General features: G+C 46.7%; 1 protein-coding gene across 1 annotated transcript in view; it reads right to left on the bottom strand.

Moving 5' to 3' along the window:
- asz1 (ankyrin repeat, SAM and basic leucine zipper domain containing 1) overlaps positions 1–22,345 on the bottom strand; it is a 117,987-nt gene that overhangs the window by 14,939 nt on the left and 80,703 nt on the right. The window lies entirely within an intron of this gene.

A 22,345-nucleotide genomic window follows, 5' to 3' on the forward strand; every position in this document is an offset into this window, starting at 1 on the left:
TTATACAGTTCACCAACTGCACGTGTCAGGACAAATGACCAAATATCAGCTAGCTTCTGTCTTCAGAGGGGATGCCCACTCTCCCCCTCACTGTTAGCTACCTTTATCGAACCACTAGCAGCAGCAATTAGGCAAACAACAGGTATTAAAGGGATAAAGTGTAAGAATATAGAACATAAGATCAGTCTTTATGCTGATGATGTTTTACTCTTTCTCCCGAATTCTCAATCCTCGCTCTCCCAAGCAATAGAACTGATAAACTCTTTTTCAAGAGTTTCAGATTACTCTATAAACTGGTTAAAATCCACAGTTCTACCAATTAATTTCTCTTTTGTCAATTTGCTTAATACACAATTGGAGTCAAGGAATATCACATACCTGGGAATTAATGTCTCTCCCAAGCTGGCAGATCTAACCAAACTAAACTACATCCCACTTTTAAGGAAAGTGGAAGATGATCTTGCAAGATGGAAATCCTTACCGATATCACTCATGGGGAGAGTTACTACAATTAAAATGATGATCTTACCCAGAATAAATTACTTATTTTCAATGATCCCAACCAAACCACCAGCTGACTGATTTAGATCTCTGGACTCCTCAATTACCAAATTCCTTTGGCAGGATAAACCTCCACGAATTAGCTTAAAAATGCTTCAGAAGACCAAAGACAGAGGAGGACTGGATCTACCCAACTTTTATTATTATTTCTTAGCAAACAGGCTGCAATATATACCAAGATGGTTGCAAGATAACCCACTAGATGAGTCCTGGTTAGATATATAACAAACACTTTGCAATACGATAGAGCTTTCAGACTTACCATTTATTAGATCAAGCATAAGAAAACATGAAGGCTTCAAAAGTATTAGTATCAGCACCTCTCTGACAGCATGGTGGGAGTATCTAAAAATGACAGAGTCTTCACTAGTACCATGCAGACTCACACCTATCTGGAATAATCCTGATATTTTGCAAAATAATAAAATGATGAACCTTCCGGACTGGAAAAATAAATGAATCCTATACCTCGAACAAATATATGAAGGATTGGACTTCATCCCATTTAACAGAATAGTCTCACAATTTGGAATAGATAAGAATAGCTTTTTGGAATACCAACAAATTAAATCTGTAGTCAAACAAAAATCTGAGCTCAAGAAAATAGAAATACAAACACCATCAAGGGTATTAGACTTCTATAATCCCCCCCCCCACAACCCCCCCCCCCCCCCCCCCCCGAAAAAAAAACACTGTCTAAAGTATATAAGACACTGTTCAAAATAGACAATAGAATAGCAATCCCTATTGAAAAATGGGAGTGGATCTTTCAGTCAGCTTTGAGCAGAACTTCTGGTCCAAAAACTTGTTTAAAAACTTTTTAAATGATCAGACACCCCAATTTACAATTAATTCAGTACAAAATTCTACACAGAGTACACTATACAGGTCATCAGATGTTTAAGATGGGGTTTGTGTAATCTGGCACCTGTACAGACTGCACAAACTACATTCCTGACAGTTACATCCACGCACTGTGGTTCTGTCCACCTGTCCAGGAATTTTGGGGTAGAGTATGTGAAGATCTGTCAAAGTGTCTGAAATCTCATATCCCAACTTCCCCCTCTCTTTGTTTACTGGGAAATCTGGACGATGTCCCGATTGAAACAACTTTAGTTCACGTGGTTCTGACTGCCATATGATAAGAAAACTATCCTCATGAACTGGAAAAATATTCAATTCAATTCAATTGTATTTATGTAGCGCCAAATCACGACAAGAGTTGTCTCAAGGCACTTCACATAATAAACATTCCAATTCAGGTCAGTTCATTAAGCCAATCAGAAATAATGTTTCCTATATAAGGAACCCAGCAAATTGCATCAAGTCACTGACTAGTGTCAGTGACTTTACAGCAATCCTCATACTAAGCAAGCATAAAGCGACAGTGGAGAGGAAAACTCCCTTTTAACAGGAATAAACCTCCAGAGAATCCTGGCTCAGTATAAGCAGCCATCCTCCACGACTCACTCAATAGAGATACTATTTGCATTAACCAGTATAGAAATCTTTTGTTAGATCATATTACACTTGATACAGCCTCTGCTTCCACTTCAAATCAATCTCTCTGGGCTCCTTTGATCGGTTCCATCATCACATAGCGATGATGGGGGATCATTGATATTGTCCTGCGGGATGATGTGGGTGATGGGGTGGAGGGTCTGAGTTTGGAGTATCCGGACGTTCCCTGGAGGTGGGTTCACTGGGGGGTGTCTGGGACTGGGTATGGACCCGATTTCTGCATTCTTGTGGCAAACTGCGCCCCAATTTTATTTGCACCTTATACACTTCCACCAACGACATTCCACGCAAACACACACTTAGGGCCTTGGGAGTGAGCACATTCAAAGGCATTTGACAGGGGGATTTTTCAGCCTCATCCCGAGTGCCGGTACCCACTTCCAATTTTAAAGTGCACTTACTGAGGGCTGTGGGTACAAGTGGGGTAGTGTAGTGGCATCAGCTGGCATAGGCCAGACGATGCCCACACTGCCCGCTCACAACAACCATGGAATACACCTCATCAACATGCACTAACACTACACTGGAGAAGGTGGAGGGAGACTAGGGGTCTTAGCACACCTCTGTTGTCACTTGGCTTCCCGGGGCTGGAGGCTAGGAGGGAGATCTGGCCGTCTGGTTGGGGTCTGGGGTGGTGGGTTGCTTTGCTCAGCGTTGGGCGGGGGAGCCTGCTCATCAGCACCCCAGCAGAAAGGGTTGAACTCAGGGAAACGGTAATGGTTATACCCATTGTGCAGCAGTACCGGGACCAGAGTGAATAGGGTGTGTATGGGGAGCATGAGTGGGTGTCCGGCATGCATTTTGTAAATCTTTGGTTGTATGTGTATGTGTGAGCATGAGGGAGCGAGTGTGTGACTGTGTCTGTGTATGACTGTATATGTCAGGTGGGGCCTTTGACTCCTCCCTTCTCCTGGGACTTCTTTTGATGCTATACATCTTCGTCTCCCCTCCCCCTGCCACACCTGGTGTGGAGTGTGGTGCCTTGGTCTGTCTGAGTGTTCGTGGCTCCCACGTCAGGGGGTTTAATATTTTTGGGGTCTGCCTGATCAATCTCGGTGGCTGCCTGGTGGGATCTGGGTCCCTGGGCTCTGCAGAGTCCCTGGCGGGGGTGGTCGCCCCTTGGTCCCGGGTTACTGGGTCTCGGGCTCGGCCGGCTGGGGGGAGGGAGGCTGCGGGCGGGCCTGTGGGCTTGCCGCTGATATCTCCCTGGACTCTGCCGGCTGCTGGTTGTGGCCCCCCGAGGCGATCCTCTGCGCCTCTCGAGGGGGGCAGGGGCTTTTCTGGTCGCGGTCTCCTCAGAGGAGCCAAGGTCTTCCTGAGGCCCCTGGGTCTGGGCCAGGCGCTGCCAAATGTTCCCGCCTTCTTCCCGGCAGCATACATGTCAGGACCCGACCCCCAAGGCCCTGCCCAGATCCCCACACGGGGCCGGCCACCCCCACACCCCGAGCCCCCAGGCCCCCACCCAGACCTACAGAGGGGCAATGCAGCCGCCAGGCAGCAACCCATAGCCACCACCGAGACCCCCAAGGAGCCCTACTCACAACCACCAGTAGTCCATCCCCCAAGGCAACCCAAGTACTTCCAGAGTGGGGCAGCAGCCCCCCAGTGAACACACCTCCAGGGAACGTCCGGATACCTATTGTTAAATTCTGACATTAGCCCAGATCTGAACAAATGGGGGAGAAGAGGGAGGTGGAGAATACAGTTGGTAAAGATGGCTCTCCCATGCCCTGCCTCCATCATGCCTATATCTAAAAGGCTAGGTTATCCAGAGTTATCTCTGTAGTTATGCTGATGTAGGCTTAGACTGCTGGAGGGCATACTGACCACTTTCCACACTCTACTACTTTCTTCTACAATTTGCTCTTTAACTGCTGTTAAAGCCTCATGGTGGGGGCCATCGGCTTGAACACTTCTGCTAACTACTTAAACATTTTCCCTCTCCTGATAATAACATTTTGCTTTCTTTGACATTTAATGTGCTACTACTATTTTACCTGTTAAATGAAATATAGACTCACTAAGGCCATGTTCACACTGCAGGCAAAAGCGCATTAAATCAGCTTTTTTCCCCACATGCGAGCCATATTGGATTTTTTATGACAGTCTGAACACACGGATCTGAGTTTTTTAAATGTGAGTCGTGTCACTTGAATATGTAGTACTAATTCCGACACATATCTGACGTTTTTGAAAGCGACTGCAGTCTGAACGGTCATGTCGCACTAAATCAGTCTTCTACGTCACTGAGTCAGCAGAGGTGAGCATCGTGTGTGGATGTTCCTGTGGAGAAGCGCTTACAGAAGGGTTCAGGAGTCTGTCTGGACATCCTGTTTTTAGTTTTGGAATAAAAAATATAAGAAATAATGTGAAATGGAGCGGGTTGTGTTGGTGTGTGCATGTGACTGCTCTGTCTTCTCGATCTCCAGTGTGTCGTGGTGGATGGCTGCTTATACCAAGCCAGGATCCTCTGGAGGTGTCTTCCTGTTAAAACGGAGTTTAACCCTCCATTGTCGCTGCATGCTTGCTTAGTATGAGGATTGCTGTAAAGTCACGGATACTAGTCTGTGACTCGATAGGAAATGTTTTACTGACTGGCTTAATGAACTGAACTTTATTGGGATTTTTACTGTGTGAAGTGCCTTGAGACAACTCTTGTCGTGATTTTTAGGATTATTAGGAACACCATACTAATACGGTGTTTGACCCCCTTTCGCCTTCAGAATTGCCTTAATTCCTTGTGGCATTGATTCAAAAAGGTGCTGAAAGCATTCTTTAGAAATGTTGGCCCTTATTGATTGGATAGCAACTTGCACTTGATGGAGATTTGTGGGATGCACATCCAGGGCACGAAGCTCCCGTTCCACCACATCCCAAAGATGCTCTATCGGGTTGAGATCTGGTGACTGTGGGGACCGTTGTAGTACAGTGAACTCATTGTCATGTTCAAGAAACCAACTTGAAATGATTGGAGCTTTATGACATGGTGCATTATCCTGCTGGAAGTAGCCATCAGAGGATGGGTACATTGGGGTCACGAAGAGATGGACATGGTTAAAAACAATGCTCAGGTAGACCGTGGCATTTAAATGATGCCCAATTAGCGCTAAAGAGCCTAAAGTGTGCCAAAAAACATCCCCCCACCTTTACACCACCACCACCAGCCTGCACAGTGGTAACAAGGCATGATGGATCCATGTTCTCATTCTGTTTACGACAAATTCTGACTCTACCATTTCAATGTCTCAACAGAAATCCAGACTCATCAGACCAGGCAACATTTTTACAGTCTTCAACTGTCCAATTTTGGTAAGCTGGTGCAAATTGTAGGCTCTTTTTCTTATTTGTAGAGGAGATGAGTGGTACCCGGTGGGGTCTTCTGCTGTTGTAGACCATCCACCTCAAGGTTGTGCGTGTTGTGGCTTCACAAATGCTTTAATGCATTACTCGGTTTTAACGAGTGGTTATTTCAGTCAAAGTTGCTCTTCTATCAGCTTGAATCAGTCAGGCCCATTCTCCTCTGACCTCTAGCATCAACAAGGCCTTTTCACCAGTGTTGGGAGTAACACCGTTTAAGTATAACGGCGTTTCTAACGGCGTTCTTTTATAGGTAACGGAATAATCTAATTAATTACTTTTCCCACCGTTGCAACGCCGTTACCGTTACTGGGGACGGAAGGTTGTGCGTTACTATGTGCTTGTCGAACGTTGAGCAACAGTGTGAGGCTTTCTAACTACCACACTTCAGCTGCAGCCAGGGAGAGAGAGGTGTCGGTAACACACTTACAAACACGATGATGATTGGCCGGGTGGGCGGAGACCCTCAGTGTTCTCACTGTCTCAGTCGCTGCATGCTGTAGACACAACTGAGCAGTGATGGGAATAACGCCGTTTAAAATAACCGTGTTAATAAAAAATATTTCTTTCAGTAACGAGCAAACTAATTAATTACGTCTTCTTTTATCAAAACGTCGTTTCTGTTACTGATAAGAAAATGTGTGCGTTAAGCAGCGCGGTGTGTTGAAGCTGTCATCAGCTGATCAGGAGCTAAAGAGGTAGATGTTTTCAACCAAGAGCATCACGGCCCGTGAAGAACGAGGAAGACGTGATGAATATCTACGGCTGCAGACCCGCAGATTCGCAGCTGCAGGTGGGAATCTGCAGCAGCGAATCTGCGGGTCTGCAGCCGTGCCCTTCTTGGTGTGACAGCGGGACGTCCCGAAGGTCCGCTCACCTGTTCATCAGACATCCTGATCTTCTACCTTCCTAGATCATCCAGCTGTAACCTGTTTCTGATCATGTCTTTAGTCCCGCTGTAACACTGATGCATCACGTCATGGAGCTCAGGTGTTATTAGAACTACCTGTGTGTGTTTACCACACAGCTTCAGCTCTTCTGTGGTTGGGTCTGACCCACGTTAGTACATTTAAGTCCTCCATCAGGCTTGTGCCTCTTCTAGTGTCATTTTAAAGGATATTTATTTATTTATTTAACCATTACTAGATTACCAGCAACAGAAATGCTACTAAAAACACACAATTATGTGAAGCTGGAAAAATTAAAATGCTGTGCAAAATTACATTTATTTCTGTAATTTAACTAGACCGAGATACCATTTAAAGGCTCGGGAACCTTTACAGGTGTTTCTATTTGCAATTTTAATTTTAGCTGATTGGGGTCTTGTTAAATATCACACAGTGACCTTTTTATTACTAGATTAGTGTAATGTTCCTATTAGTAGTTCCTCCTGTTAAATGCTTATTTATTTAAATTATTCAGGTTTATAAAAACATTTTGACATACATTTTATTATGTTCCAGTCATTAGTCATTTATATTTTACTATTCTAGTAATTCTTGCATTCTTTAATGAAAAAAGTAACTAAGTAGTTATTTTTGTTGGTAATTAGTTACTTTTATGATCTTGTAACTCAGTTAGTAACTGAGTTACTTTTTTGACAAAGTAATCAGTAACTATAACTAATTACTTTTTTAAAGTAACGTTCCCAACACTGCTTTTCACCCACAGGACTGTCGTATACTGGATGTTTTTCCCTTTTCACACAACTCTTTGTAAACCCTAGAAATGGTTGTGTGTGAAAATCCCAGTAACTGAGCAGATTGTGAAATACTCAAGACCGGCTCGTCTGGCACCAACAACCACGACACGCTCAAAATTGCTTAAATCACCTTTCTTTCCCATTCTGGCATTCAGTTTGGAGTTCAGGAGATTGTCTTGACCAGCATTGAAGCAACTGCCATGTGATTGGTTGATTAGATAATTGCATTAAGGAGAAGTTGAACAGGTGTTCCTAATAATCCTTTAGGTGAGTGTATAAATAAACTTTAATTGAACTTGAATTAAAAAGTTTCCTATATAAGGACCCCAGCTGATTGCATCGAGTTACTGACTAGTATCAGTGTCTTTACAGCAATCCTCATATCCTCAATAACACGGCTCTGTCTGAAGCAAACAACTGGATCATTTGGTTGTCGGTCTCACTGAACCGCGGCACTTCCAAACTTAAACTGGGTTCTCCAGTCATCACACACTCATGTATTTTAGCAACAGAACACCACTGGTGTGAGAGGTTTTCACTCAATAACATCAGAGAAGGAGAAACAACCTGCTGCTACCACTTCAACTTTAGGACAAACTACCTGAGTCCTGAAAAGAAAAACACTATTTGAAGTTGCAGACAACAAAAGATGTTTGGACCAAGAAAACAGCGACTGATGTTAGGCATCTCTTCCTCTGGAAATGTGGGTTCCAGTATCATTATCAGGCCTTCAGCCTCTCATGTTTTTGCTGAGAACATGAATGATGCTTTAAAGCTGAGGTCAGAAGGTTTAGCTTCTCTGAAGTGAACCGTACAAAGATGTTCATACACAGAAACAAGGTGTGGTTGCTCAGACAGATTGATGGTTTGTGCTCAGATGAGCCCACCTCACTGATCAGGAGCAGGTGGCCCAGCTTCCTCACCATCTTGTCATCCCTCCCTTTAAACATTGACCCAACGGATTTGTTATTTGTATTAATCGGCCTCTCCCAATCCCCAGAAACTGTGAGATATTGATAGTTCTTATCTTAATGGTACATTTCCCTGGCGAAGGGCACTGAGCAGGCAGCCACCACGGCCCTCCTAACACTCTGTCAGAGGGGTGAATAAACAGTGTCAGCCAGCCCACACCTCCCTGTTCCTGCTGTTAGTTTATCTAAGGGCCCAGACTGATGATGGGTCTGCTGAGAACCAGGAACGCTAGATGTTGTTTCTAAATTCTAAAAAGGACACATCCACCCCATCTTTTAACATAGAAAGTCTACTGATTTTACATCCTCCAGCTTGCTAGCTGACAGCAGATGACACATGACTAACTCTACTTCAGACATTGGTCTGAGCAGAAGAAAAGTCCCAGTATGGCATGACTCACTTCTCAAAGTCAGTGAAAGTGCCAGAGTGTGCTGTACTTCCTAAATCCAATTGAAGCTTGTTGCATCATTTTGTGTTTACTCAGGATTCCTGAAAGCTTCCAGGTTGGTAATGAAATACTTCCTAAAGAGTGGCAGGGAGGACAGGGCACTGTCAGGAATCTTATCTGGACCAGTAGGCCCAACAACATGACCTTATTCCTGTCATTATTGAGCCTGAGGAAATTTATTGCCACCATCCAGTTCTTAATGTCATTCAGACAGTCCAACTGGGGCTGCATAGAAAGAGAACCAGTAGTTTTAATAGGCAGATAGACCCGACAAGCATCCGCATACAGGTGAAACAAGATTCTGTGCCTGCATGATGGCAAAAGGTAGAGTGGGAATAGCAAGGGCCCAAGAATCAATCCTTGCGGAACCCCCCAGGGCAGGGGGCCAATGCACTATTTCATCTATAGTCCCTGACTGGCACACTGAATACTCTGTACGACAGGTAGGAATTAAACCACTCTAGTGCTGATCAAGAAATGCCCACCCACTGCTCCAACCTGAAGATCAAGTTCTCATGGTCCAAGGTGCCAAATGCCACAGATAAGTCCCGCACCACCACTGGAACAGAACCCCCAAAGCCCACTGCCAGCAGGATGTCACTGAAAACCTTTAATAATGCAGTTTCCGTGCTGTGTTGTGATTTAAACTCAGACTGAAACACCTCCTCAATCCCCTGGTGATTCAGAAAGGCCTTAAGCTTGTCAAGGACCTTTTCCAGAACCTTGCTTTTATTTTTCGATGTACATGTAATGAACAAGAGGGGAAAGAAAAAAAATTGGAATGAGAATCAACAGAGTAGATGAAGCTCAATTTCCTGAAGGCATGGGTAACGTCCTCTTGAAGACTACGTTTGTCTTTACAACCGGTATCCCGGCTCTTATTAGACGTTCTACTCCATGGTCCTCTGCCCACCTTGCTCTAGGTGACTAAAGTCGTCATTTGCTTATTTTTTTTACTGTGTGGGCATCGGAACGAGCCCCCGCACCGTGGGAACAAACATCCGAGCTCTAAAGCCAATCTTATCCTCGTACGTCACACATCATGTGATCAGGAAGCAGAAAATCCATGTGTTAGATGATCGTGTTGGGCCGCTGCTGTAAAAAAAAGTGAGGCACGAACCGAAAAAGCTTTTGCCGATCACAATTCAACAACAGATTATGAAAGAACGGATAACTATTGAAACGCAGAGATTTTTCCTGACGTAAGAGGTGAGTCTGCTCTTTGTTTAGTTAGTTTTGGCTCTGACATCATCCTAGTGCGCAACGTTTTGTGACTCTTAAAAAAACAGTAAAAACACTGAAAACCGTTGGCAGCGAAAAGCTTTACTGATCAGGAAACGGCTGGCAGTGAATGAATTAAGGGGTTGGATTGGGGGGTTAAACAATCAAAAAGTTCTTAAGTGCAACCACAGCTGCAGCTCACTGCTCCCCACAGAGATGAATTTCACCAGTGTGTGATGACTAATGGGACTTTAACGTCATCCACAAAAGGCTTTGAATGGAATGAAGATAAGTGTTATAGGGCAAAGCGGAGCACTTAAAGAAAACCATACAAATTAGAATCAGGAACCTAGATTTTAAATATTCCAATCCAAACTGGTTCACCCAGAAAGAACAATACTAAATCACTTGAACTGGTGACCCTCCTGCTGTGAAACTGCTATCTGCCCCCTTGTGGTTTTCTGATGTGTGACTGACATTTAAAGAGCAAGTAACGTCTAAATTAACTTTTTTTTTGCTGATGAACTGTATAAATGAGTGTCTAATAGTGTTTCATTCATTATTTTAGCATTTTGGTGCATTTTCTTTAAAATTAAAAATTCTGCCTAAATACCACAGTATAGCTCCACCTTCAGCTTAAAACATAGAATTTGACTAATTTTGAATAAATTTTAGCCAATGGCTAAAGAGTAAGATACTACGTAAACCAGTAGAGTACTACGTAGCATCTCTGTGTCAAAGTTATAAAAGCATCGAGAGTCTCGGCCACGCCTTGTGGCGAGTTGGGAGTTGGATTTGCAAGCGAGTGTAGGAGGTTCTCTTAACATTCGTTTCGATGTCTCACTATGGGATACGCCCCTCCGCGGATTCCTCAGAAGCACTTATCTCAATACGCCAATCCTGATTGGCCAGTGACCGTGACGTACGCGTCCCCCTGCTACTATAAGTAGCAAGCGTCCCCACGCACGCACTATTCAATCACCTCTTCTCGCTTTGGTGGTCGCTTATCTCTGAGGTAAGTTAGCTCAGCTGTTCACAGACGGAGCATTCTAATATTCTCTCCGTCGCCGAACGTTAACTTACTGTCCTTCTGTCCTGGCCTTCACCATAGGCTCGGGGCATAACGAGCAGCTTCACACTCCAGTGCATCTGTTCGTTCTCTGCTAACACACCAGTTAGCCTACATGGAAGCCGCTCCTCCCACCAGAGGAGTCGACGGCGCAGGAGCTCGCCTCTGTACCTGTGGGAACAAAATCTCAAGCACAGACCCGCACAAGGTCTGCTCGAGCTGCCTCGGGCTGGAACACGCCCAGCTGGCATTGGAAGTCCCCGGGTCATGTGAGAGCTGTGCTTGCTTCAGCCTGAAGAGCCTTCGCCGGCGGCTAGCGCGCCAAGCTAGCCTGTCGGGGAAGGACCCTTGCCTGCCGGCCCCTGGGCCACCGCCTGGGGACGCCAGCGAACATGTCCTCCCGGAGCCGGAACCGTGTGCCGAACTCAGCTGGGGCTCACAGCTCGAACCGGCCGGTCCGAGCCACCCCGTCGAGGACGTGTTGGAGTTGGACTACGGAGACGACGAGGGCACCTCGGAACTCCTCATTTCAGAGGAGGACGAGGATGACGACGTTTTTCTCCCCATCGCTCAGGCCTCCATGCCTAGCTTTCCGTCCTCTCCCAGGGATGGAGCGGCTTCTCCGGCCGCCCACCTGGACATGCAGTCAGTCTGCCGACGCGCTGCGACCAGGCTCAACATCCCTTGGCCCACCATGGTCACTGAGGCTGTCAGATCCCGCTACGAGGGAAAGAAGCTGCCTCAGGCCACAAGGGCGGCAAAGCCTCTCCTTCCCGCCTTCCCGGAGCTTCTCCAAGAAGTGAGGTCCTCCTGGGACAAACACCCTTTCAGCTCCAGGTCTCCTGTCCAAGGAGCCTCCTCGCTGGACTTCGAGGGGATGGAGAAGGCTGGCATGCTTCGCCTGCCGCCGATGGAACCGCTGGTTGCAGCCCACCTGCACCCACGGCTCTCGGCAACTTCTTCCAGGCCTCCCGCTCTCCCCGCGAAGGCGGACCGCTGAACGAGAGGGCGTACAAGGCTGCCGCCATCTCCGTCCGAGCTTTGAATGTCTCCTCCATGCTCTCGGCGTACCAAGCCGAGCTCTGTGAGGACATGAATACGAAGCCGGACCCGGAGGTGTGGGAGGAAAACACCGTACTGACCAACATCTGCCTGCGTGTGCAGCGCTGCGCGGTCCAGGCCACGGGAAAAGCTATGGGCATGATGGTGCTTGAAGAACATGCACGATGGCTGAACCTCTCCAACCTCTCTGATAGAGAGAAGGAGGACATTTTGGACATGCCAATCGTGCCTGAAGGCATTTTTGGCTCTGCCCTGGCATCAATGCAGCAACGGTGTGAGGCCAAAAAAAAAGAGGATGAAGCCCTTCATCTCTGCCTTCCCCGTAAGCCCTCACCGGCGCTGCCAGCTCGGCCGAACCTTCCTCAGGCGGCTGTCCGAGCCCAGCCTCAGTTCCGGATCCCAAAGCGCCCGAAGCCTCAAGCTGTCCAACCAGCTCCTTCGGGCTCAACGCCTCGACCAGTTTGGCCTCAGAGATCCGGCAACCAAGCCGCTCCGCCGCCGGGACAACCCACCCAACCCGGCGGTCAGCAGGTGAGGAAGAAGAAGAGGGCAGCCTGACGGAGTTCTTTCCCTCCGGACGCTGCAGCTGGCAGTTCCCCGTTCGCCAGCTCCTCCTGTTCGATGTGCCATGGTGCCTTCTCCCCCCCTCACGGAACCCCTCCGGCAGAGTCCCCGAGCGGTCCAGGGTGGGGCCAGGACGTGCAGCCGGCTGTGCCGGCTCAAAACACACGTCACATGCACTCACATTGTTTTTCACAAACATGTCACGCTCAAGGAGCATTAAAAAGTTCGCTGCCGCATCCAGACAAAATGTCAAGGGCGCAGCAAAAATCAATAAAAATGTTGCCCATGAGCAGTTTCAGGTGTGGGCGGCCCCTGGCAGACTTACCCGCCAGCCACGGGTCGTCCCTGTACGCCTGGGCCGTCAAAGCACAAAGCCCTCGCGCATGCGCAGTGGTTGCCACGAGCACCGCTGCCCCACAACCTCTGGAGGGAGCTGCTGCTCCGTGTGTCACGGCTGTGTCACCGCTCTCCACTCACATGGAGGAATGGACAGCGGTTTCTGCTTCACGGTGGGTGCTGAGAACTATTTCGAGAGGTTACAGGCTCCAATTCGCTTCTGTTCCTCCTCGATTCTCCGGCGTAGTGTTCTCCCACGCCCAGGGGACGTCAGCTCACATCCTTCAGGGAGAAATCTCCTCCCTGCTGGAGAAGGGAGCGATATACATTGTGCCTCCCGATCGGTCTCAGAGCGGTTTCTACTCCAGGTACTTCCTGGTCCCGAAACGGGGAAGGACCGGGATTCGCCCGATCCTGGATCTGAGGGCCCTGAACCGATGCCTCAGAAAGTACAGATTCAAAATGCTCACGCTCTCATCCCTTTTGCGTCTGATTCACCAGAACGACTGGTTCACCTCAATCGACCTGAGGGACGCATACTTTCATATTCCCGTGTACCCTCCACACAGGAAATTTCTGAGGTTTGCCTTTCAGGGAGTGTGTTACGAATACAACATGCTCCCATTCGGCCTCTCGCTGAGCCCGAGGGTGTTTGTCAGGTGTACGGAGGCGGCGATCGCCCCTCTGAGAGGGAGGGGCATTCGGCTGGCCACGTATTTAGATGACTGGCTCCTGCTGGCACGGTCCAGAGAGGAGGCAGCGTCAAACACGCTGGTTGTGATCCATCACTTGTGTGGTCTGGGTTTCAGAATAAAATGGCAGAAAAGCGCTTTACTCCCCTCCCAGAAAATAACCTTTCTAGGTCTGAATCTGGACTCAGGGGCGTTCACGGCCCGTCTCTCGACACCGCGCGTGAACGCGCTCTCGCTCTGCCTGGCGCGCTTCCGCCTACACAGTTCGGTGCGGTTTGCGTTATGCCTCAGGCTTTTGGGTCTCATGGCGTCGGCTATGTCAGTGGTACCACTCGGCCGTCTACACATGAGAGATTTTCAACGCTGGGTGGCTTCTCTGGGTCTCTCTCCAGTGCGCCACAGAGCGCGCAGGGTGACGGTCTCTGCAGCGTGCGTCGCAGCGCTCCGCTGTTGGCATCACCCCTCCCTCTTGGCACAGGGGGTGCCTTTGGGGTTGGTTCTCGTGAAGAAAGTGGTCACGACAGATGCGAGCCTGTCAGGTTGGGGGGGGGCTCCTGGAGGGTCGTTCTGTCAGGGGTGTGTGGAGCAGAGAGCTCTGGGGGACACACATAATTATCTGGAACTCCTCGCGGTCTTTCTGGCCCTGAGGCGCTTCCTTCCTTTGCTCTCCGGCCATCATGTCCTAGTGAGAACAGACAACACCACGACTGTGGCTTATATAAACCGCCAGGGGGGGCTGCGCTCCGTGCGGTTACACACGCTGGCACGCAGACTGATCCTATGGTGCAGCAGGCATCTCCTCTCAATCAGAGCCACCCACGTCCCGGGTGTTCTGAATCGGGGGGCGGATCTGTTGTCCAGAGGGACACCCCTGTACGGGGATTGGAGCCTGCATCCAGCAGTGTTGGAACAGATTTGGATCCGGTTCGGCACAGCCGTAGTGGATCTTTTTGTCTCCAAGGAGAATGCTCAGTGTCCTCTGTTCTTCTCCCTGCGCGACCGAGATGCTCCACTCGGCGTGGACGCGCTGGCGCACGACTGGCCACGGGGACTGCTTTACACTTTTCCCCCAGTGGCCCTGATACCACCCACCTTGCTGAGGGTACGAACCCAGCGCCACACTCTCATTCTGGTGGCCCCATAGTGGCCAGCCATGCATTGGGTGGCGGACATTTTCCAGCTCCTGGAGGGCCAACCTTGGAAACTGCCGCTTCGTAGGGACCTGGTGTCCCAAGCGGGAGGCTCGATCTTCCACCCTCATCCAGAATGGCTGGCCCTGTGGGCCTGGCCCCTGAGGGGTGTGGGCTAGTGTCAGCAGAGCTGCCCCAGGCAGTCATTCGAACCATTCAGAATGCTAGGGCCCCCTCCACTAGGTCCCTATATGACTGTAAATGGAGGGTGTTTGAAGCCTGGTGTCAGGGCAGGGAGGTCTCACCCTTCCAATGCCCGGTGAACATCATTCTGTCTTTCCTGCAAGACTTGTTGGATGGGAAGAAGGCTTTCTCCACCATTAAAGTGTACGTAGCAGCCATTTCCGCCCGACACTTGGGTTTTGGGAGGAAATTGGCAGGTCAACACCCCCTGGTGTGTAGCTTCATGAGGGGCGCGCGCAGGCTTCTCCCTGTGTCCCGACCCCTGGTGCCCTCATGGGATCTGTCCTTGGTGCTGTCGGCCCTCTCCGGGCCTCCATTTGAACCTATGGACGGCCTGGACATTAAGATCCTGTCTCTTAAGGTGGTGCTACTCCTGGCTTTGGTATCTGCAAAGCGAGTTAGTGACTTACAGGCTCTCTCTGTGCACCCATCCTGCACCCAGTTTGCACCAGGTGACATGAAGGTGTCCTTGAAGCCCAACCCTGCCTTTGTGCCTAAGGTAGTGGGCTCCTTTTCTCCTATTATCCTCACAGCTTTCTACCCACCACCCTTCTCCTCTCCTGAGGAGGAGCGGTGGCACAAGCTGTGTCCGATTCGCGCGCTCAAGGAGTATGTGAATCGGACGGAGAACCTTCGCAGGGGGGACCAGCTTTTTGTGTCATGGGGTGGGCCTCGTAAGGGGAAACCCGTCACAAAGCAGCGGCTTTCCCACTGGATTGTGGAGGCTAATTCTATGGCTTACTCCTGTCAGGGCATTCAGGCACCTGTTGGGCTAAGGGCCCATTCTACTAGGGGCCTGTCTGCTTCTTGGGCCCTTTTTCGGGGGCTATCAATCCAGGAGATTTGTGCTGCAGCAAGTTGGGCTTCTCCACTTGCATTTGCACGCTTCTATAAGCTTGATGTTTGGGTCCCTGCAATGACTCACACGATTCTGAGTGTGGGGTCTTTGGCGGGCCAAGACATATCCCTGTAGGTTGGTGATCGCTGGATAAGCTGTCTGGCAATACGGGAGTCTCCATATCCCATAGTGAGACATCGAAACGAATGTTAAGAAAGAGAACTTTAGGTTACTATCGTAACCCCGGTTCTCTGAGTAACATGAGTGAGAAGTCTCACCAGACAACCCTTCTTGCTGGGCGAAGCGAGAAGAGGTGTTTATCTTGAATAGTGCGTGCGTGGGGACGCTTGCTACTTATAGTAGCAGGGGGACACGTACGTCACGGTCACTGGCCAATCAGGATTGGCGTATTGAGATAAGTGCTTCTGAGGAATCCGCGGAGGGGCGTATCCCATAGTGAGACATCTCACTCATGTTACTCAGAGAACCGGGGTTACGATAGTAACCTAAAGTTAGCGGTAGTTCAGCATTAGCATATAGCATATCCTAGTCTTTAGCATAGCTTTTAGTGTTATAAATACTTATTTAGTGTTAGTTTGGCTGTTGGGTTTTGTAGTTTAGTTAGTGTTTGGCTGTTAGTGTAATTGGGAAAGTAGTTCGGGTTTAGTGCTCCATATCGTGTTAGCATGGCGAGTATGTGTAGTGTAGTATGGTTGCGGTGGCTCTGTGGGCATTTTACCCGCGATTCTGCATGTCTCCGTTTGAAGAGGGAGGCTGTGCCCACCGTGGCTCTTCCGCGATTTAGATGCAGCCCACCGACTCTGCTCCCCCACCACGGCGGGCTCCAGTCTGAGGTGAGCACGCTAAATCAAAGTTTTAACATCTTCTAAAGACAATTCCCTACCTAAATGCAAAGTTTGATAGACGTGGTTCACTTCCTTTAGCTAGTCAGTCGGCAATTCTGCAACAGTGGCTCTAACTGACGCAGCACTAGTTGACAGACAGCATTACAGCGTGAAATCCAGCTTGTGACCCGGTTCTGTAAGGATTTCTGTTCAGGAGGTCGCATTTCAGGCTCTCCACATCATGCGTGACTGACTTTTACGTTATAACAACAATCACACACTAGGAATGTTATAAAGCGCCTATATAGGACAGTTTCTTTTGTATATTATCTGACTTTATAAACTCCCAACAACAATGTGCTTCTATTTTTTTTCCAGACTAAATCTACCCAAGACATTGGCTATCAGACTGATTTAGCTGCAAGAATGTACTTGTCCAGGCTGACGTGAAGTCTTACCCGTAGCAAAGGTGAATTATTTTTAATAATCTTCTATGTAAACATTTTATTATTACCTTCTAGTTTTAATTTGTTTTACAGATTATTGTTACACGTGATTTTATGCTCTTTTAAACATGTATACATGTGCTGCTTCTTTGTTTTTTTACATAGCCAGCCAGAATAGAGCTCACAGCCGCAGTGTGTCTTGTGACACAGGGACCATGACGGAAATTCCTCTTCCAGAAAGTCCCAGAGCAGCGTCCACACCCCCTGAAAAGACCAAGATGTAAGGTGTCTGCTGTTGATTCCAGCTTCCACCTCAGTGACAGTGCAAGCTCAGTGAACTGTTCAAGGTAAAAAAAAATTAAAACATTTCAGAATTTTTAAGATATTAACAATTAAATAAGTATGTGATTGCATCATGACATCATGAAGGAGGCTACTGATTCTGGCCCTGTGACACTTGGTGGTGACGTGTGAGCTGATTCACCTGGTAAATAACTTTTACATTAAATATTTTGTTTTTGCTATCAAAAGTAAATTAACTAATAACCTGCATTATTGCAGGACACTCAGCAAAATATGGACTCTACACCATGAGGCAGGCACATGTTAATAACTCTATAAGAGCACATAAGGTGAGCAACACCACATATTATTATTACTGTACACTGTCCTGGATTTGTTTTCTTTCTGCATCTCATCATTAGTCTGGCTGATCACCTGATAACTCCTGTCATCTGGTTATGACAGCATGGGGATGTCCTCACACACCTGTAACCTATCAGCTCATCTGGCAGAATAGAGAGAGTAGAGACAACACCACATCTCCTGTTCCTGGAAAGCCTTCAGCCATCCTTCGATAACTGAGAATCTCCATCAGCTCTGTCTCCTGTCTGCCTACAATTATTATAATAAATATTGTGTTTGACAAGTTTTTTGTGCTGCCAAATATCTCATTTAGATTCCAGTTTTGACATTTTAATGGATATTTATAAATTACATTAATTGAATTATCACATTGTTGCATGTTTAACTAGCTCTATTGTGATGAATTAAACTAGCACCTCACTGTTAAAAGCTCGTTTTAATTTCAAGCATGTTTAAGTATTTATGGACATGAACAAAAACAGGAAATATATAAATTGAGATTTATTTAATTAATATAACAAATAAGGGGGAAAGAGTCATTGAAAGGCACATTCTTCCGGAAGCTCCTGATCCTGACGACACCAGCAGGAGACCAGCTGCAGACACCAGAGGACCTAGAACCAAGAGAGCAGCTGTTATTAGTAAATAAATAAATCAGGGCAGTTTTAGTGATCTGAACACATTACAGAATAATTTTCTCATGGGGTATTTTCATACATTTCTATGCAGCAGACTGTAACTTGAGCCCAGGGCTACCGGAGAGCTGCTATCCAGCACGTTTCAGTGGTTTCCCTGCTTTAACAGGTTAGATTAGCTGTTAAGCAGCTCAGCTATTTGTTGCTGATTAAAACCAGGTGTGTTGAAGCAGATAAACCTCTAAAACATGCTGAATACTAGCTTTTTAGGGCCGTGGAGCCAAACCCTGCAGCTAATCCAATGCTATGGCTAACGGCTACTTACCATTCAGAGCTGGTTCTGTTGGGTCGGTTCCGCTAGTTTCAGGCAACTCACAAGCTCAAAACAATAAGGCTCAGGTCCGCTTGTCTCCTCCAAATAGACTAGGTCCCTTTCTTCTCGAGTGTCTGGGTAAGGAGGGGGAGAAACGTCCTCCACTTCTAATAACTGCTCAGAGTGAAGGGAGCTAGCATCGTCTAGTTAGCCATCGTCTTCGTCACTGCCGCGGCTCCGCCCTCTCGGTCCTCCAGGCAACGCCTACTAATGTTGCATTTTTTAAAATTGATACGTGGGTGGAGAAGGACTCCGAGGCACACTTGACCTGCTCTTTAAAAGATTTGAACTGATTTTTGTTCTGACACTGAGTGAAGGGATCTAGTTAAATTTGTTGAGGGTGGAGCTTTTGTTTGGTGTCACATTTCTTAGTTTTTGGTAAATTCTGAGGTTGTGCTAGCCTATAGAGCTCCGGACCCCACGTGACTCTCAGTTAGTAGATGCCATATTGGCAGGAAAAAAAGGTAAACAAACATGGATCGTAAACATGAACATGAACGGGATCGGCTTGGATTTTACTTCGTCTGAGTTTACTTCACACTTTAAAATCGAAGAAATTGTTTTATATAGTCAGAAATTAAATAGATTAAACATCTCCGACCCTTACCGTGCCCCTGGGATACTTTTTAAAAACGCCAGAAGCTGTCGTAGCGGACTTCTTACCGGACCTGGCCGGGGAACCCCTTGGGATTTACCCGGAGGAGCTGGCCCAAGTGGCTGGGGAGAGGGAAGTCTGGGCCTCTCGACGCCACTGCCCCCGTAACCAGACTCTGGATAAGCGGATGAAAATGGATGGATGACAAATAACATAGATTTACACGTAAGTAGTTTAAATAGAGTTCTGTGCTGCTTGAATGTATAAACTGAACGCCAAGAGAAATCACTAATCTGATTTTTTACCGTGAATAAAATAAAAATGTCAGGCAGGAGCATCTCAGGATCTGTCTTAGATCTGTCTCGGTGAGACAGATAACAGCAATCCAAAGTGCTTTTTATGTGTGATCTGACAATTGATCAACCATTGCTTAAAAAATAAATACAGCTTAGCCGGTTAATTGCTGTGATCATAAAACACGTAAACGGCAGCACGCAGAACTCACGAGGCAACGTTTTACGTGATGTTTACTTACAACAGGTATCTACCATATTTCCCATTTGATTGAGTTTTCTGACAATAACAAATAGTCCAGCTGCGGGCTTCTGCATGCCAATATGGCGCCGTCAACTCCCGGAGCTCTATACTTGACAATTCTTCTTTTAACTGATTGCAGGATTTTTCTTTTTAGTGACCAGATAAATAGTCTTTGGTGTGACTTTTGTTGGGTTTTTAGTCTGTTCCCAAACAGAGACCTGTTGTTCATCAGTCACTCTTTTCAGATCCAAAGTCCTTTCTTTAGGATTTGAATTGTTTGTTTGGGGCACAGCGATCTCATGGACTTCTGTTTCTTTTTCTAAGTTGGAGCTTTGGTCCTCTTCTTTTTATTTTGTTTTAGATATATTTATATTCATTATTTAATAATGTTCCTTGTATTTGCTGATGTGGTTGGTCCCTTATTGCTGATTAACCCAACATGTGTGGGGTTACTCTTTTTATTTGGGGAGTTTTGAGAGAAACCGGAGCGCCCAACATGAAAAACAAACACTAAAAGGTTTGAGCAAGGCCACACTTCTAACCTTCCTCTAGGATCTTGTAGCTTTTTCATATAAACACATCTTGTTACCAGTTTGGAGAAGAATTTTCTAATTCTCCTTAAACGTTTTTTCTCAGGTTCACCATGACATCTGATGTTGGGATTTTGATGAGTCTCAGGGTTTGGATCTACAGAAGTACCAGCTACCTCTGTGGCATTACCTACGAACTCTTGCTGTGACTTGGTTTACTGATTTGATTCTTCAGGTAGATGGAAGTTGGAATCATCACAATTATTATCAACAGATGATTTTATAATGAGATCAGCAGGTGATGTGTTTCTGTCACACTCACTCCAACAAGGGCTGTTAATGTTAAATATTTCCCATGATCCAAGTCCTGTCTCTGCATTGTGAAAATCTTACTGATCACTAATAGCACCTTTGTCTTCTTCTGAAGTAGTTTTTTGATGAGATAAACAGTCATTGGTGTCCTCAGCAGTAAAACTGTCTGGGTTCTGGTATCCTGCAGTTATGTAATGTGCTGCTGTCATATAAGAGCTGTTACAGTCTTTGGAAGGGTGCTCCATGGTGATAAATGTTTTAAAATCTCATCTGACAGGATCCTATCAGCTGAATTCCAACTAAGCAGAAGGTCTATGAATGCTTTTAGATATTTAACTTTATTGGGGTCATCCATTTCTGTTGACATTTCCAATGAGTCAACCAGAGAATTGATGGTGTCAAAAACTGAACAGCTCTTTTTAAATGTCTCATCTATTGTCCATTCAACCTCATCTGGTGATCTGAAACTCCAGAACGGAGCAGACCCTCTGTGCTTCAGGATGAAAAAGTGCTTAGCTCTATTCCCAACATCTAGTCAACCATTGTCAAGGTGACCAAAGAGCTTCAACATAACCCTGATGTCTTCATAATCACTGCATATGGGAAATAGATATACCCCTAGAAACAAAAGCGCCAATGTGCAGATAGTGATTATTTTACTAACTGATTTGTCTGCAACAGTTATCGATTGATTATTGAAATAATCAGATAAGCCTTTATATTTCCTTTGTTTAGAAAATATGGTAAAATGTAACGAAGCAATGCTAATAGTGAAAAACAAGTCAATAAGAAGTATTTTTCTATTAAGGCTGTGAAATCTGATGATATAAAATCATTAAGGATTATATAGTGATGACGATCTACCAACGCCAGGAGATTGTAGAACAGTCTTTTTGTGTTTAGTCACCTGTGCCATTATTTCTGGACGCGTCTACCGGCACTTTTTTTCTCAGCCGAGTCATACTATTTGCTAGTCTGCTTCTTTCGGCACGACAGACACAGCGAGAGCAAGGTTAAGGTTGTGTGTTGGTTTGTTTAGCTGGGGTGCTCGGTAGAGCAGAGGAAAATACCGTATTTTCCGGACTATAAGCCGCTACTTTTTTCTCACGCTTTGAACTATGCGGCTTATAATGAGGTGCGGCTTTACTGAAGATGTTCCTTCACCTGCAGGGGGCGCTTTAGCAGAAAGTGAAACAGGTGGAAGTCAAAGGTGGAAATCGAAAGTGCTCATTTTAATTTAGCACATGTAAGCAGCCGGCACGAATAAGAATTGTTTTCAAATCCATACCCCCTCATCATGGTAACTACACGTATGAGTTCATATGATGCCACATTTAAGTTGAAGGCCATTGATCTGGCAGTAAAGGAGGGAAACAGCGCTGCCGCACGTAAGTTTGGCATGAATGAATCCATGGTTCGGCGCTGGAGACGGCAGCGGGAAGAACTCATTCAAGCCAGCTTCACCCGGGGATGATGACAGCAACACGGACAGCGACACTGACATCGCCACAGAAAAGGTTTGTGACGAAGCTCTTCTGAGGCTGTTCAGCTCCGACACTGAAGAAGAGGACGTTAATGGCTTTAGTGCACAGGAGGAAGATGAGAGCGAATGACTTCTTCTGGTAGGTATGCGTGTTTTATTTACTAACCAGGCATGTTTTGTGTGCAGTTTTTATTTTCTAATCATCCAGGGCTTATTAATGCTGTGTCA

The sequence above is a fragment of the Nothobranchius furzeri genome, chromosome 4, assembly GCF_043380555.1.
Source record: "Nothobranchius furzeri strain GRZ-AD chromosome 4, NfurGRZ-RIMD1, whole genome shotgun sequence".
In the NCBI taxonomy this organism is placed as follows: domain Eukaryota; kingdom Metazoa; phylum Chordata; class Actinopteri; order Cyprinodontiformes; family Nothobranchiidae; genus Nothobranchius; species Nothobranchius furzeri.